Source organism: Tripterygium wilfordii, chromosome 14, assembly GCF_013401445.1.
Source record: "Tripterygium wilfordii isolate XIE 37 chromosome 14, ASM1340144v1, whole genome shotgun sequence".
Taxonomy (NCBI): domain Eukaryota; kingdom Viridiplantae; phylum Streptophyta; class Magnoliopsida; order Celastrales; family Celastraceae; genus Tripterygium; species Tripterygium wilfordii.
Window position 1 is genome coordinate 8,504,907 of NC_052245.1, and position 1,378 is coordinate 8,506,284.

Sequence of the window (1,378 nt, forward strand, 5' to 3'; positions counted from 1 at the left end):
TCATGTAGAGCTATCTTGTTAGCAAATACATCCAATGCCTGATGTGGTATATGCGTCTTTAATTTCAGGGGTTAATACAATTTTTACTAACGGAAAGATTTTGGATTTTCTAATGTTGAAATGTTTCAATATGATAATTAAAAGTTGCTCATAGACCCGAGGTTTTTCCCAGTAAGGGTTTCCTCGTTAAATTTGTGGTGTTCTTATTTGTTTATTTTCCGCATTGATTTCATATTACGTTGACTAACAATCTTGGGAAAAGAATATTGTATTCTCAGGTTTGAAACAACGTAAGCAGCTTTGTGAGTGGATAAGATATAACTCGGCACACAATTCTGAAGTCTGCACAATGAAATAATAGCTATTGTGCTTCTGAGGTAGCTAAAATAGGAGCGAAACTAATTTTGCCACTCAAAAGAAAGTTGCTATTATGATGAGAATTGAAATTTTAAATGAATATCACCTCTTTATCTGCCTGCAAAAAGGTCTTCAGATTCTCTCCTTGTTGAAGCCTATCATGTAGAGCTATCTTGTTAGCAAATACATCCAATGCCTGATGCCTCATCTCACTAACCTTAGTACTGAAACGAAACTTTTCCCCTAAAATTATCCCTTGTATAAGAAAATATGCCTCATACTCATTCATATCACACCAAATTTCATCAATAGGCTCTTGAATAAAATTATTTTTCATCGAAAATATAAAATATATTTATATAAACTTGCACCAAAGCACACTAACTACATAACCATAGACCATCTGCAACATCAACACAGGTGACTACACAGTGGAAACATAAAAGTCGAACAAACACTAAGACACCATAAGAACCATAAAGTCGACTAATTACATGGTTTTTTTTTGGGGGGGAGACCATGTAACCAAATTATTTAACTCAGTAGAAGACAAACTGAGAAAGATGAAATAAAGTGCTTCACAAAATTTTCTTCACAAATGCTGATAAGATGTCTTAAATGGTGATGATCGTTTTACCATCTCTTCCACAACTGTACCTTTCTGCAGCACAAAATCACAACTGTACCTGTGATTGCCCGAAACGCGTTCTCTTCTTTTATCCTTTTTTTGGTAAGTTTCTCTTCTTTTATCCTATTATATATCCATGGCAGAATAATGAGCAAAAAATATACTGGCATTTAGCACTTTGCTAAAATAAAGCGTATAGTTGACGTACTATAATTTTTATAAGCAGTCATGATATGATAATTTTTTAATACTAAAGACATACCATGTATTTAACAATAATAACAAACATAAGAAGCTTGCAGACACGTGAACAGAAGCACACAAAATTACCACTATTCAACCATTAAAAATAGGCCACGAAATAATCTAATATAATGTATTAACTGACCTTGA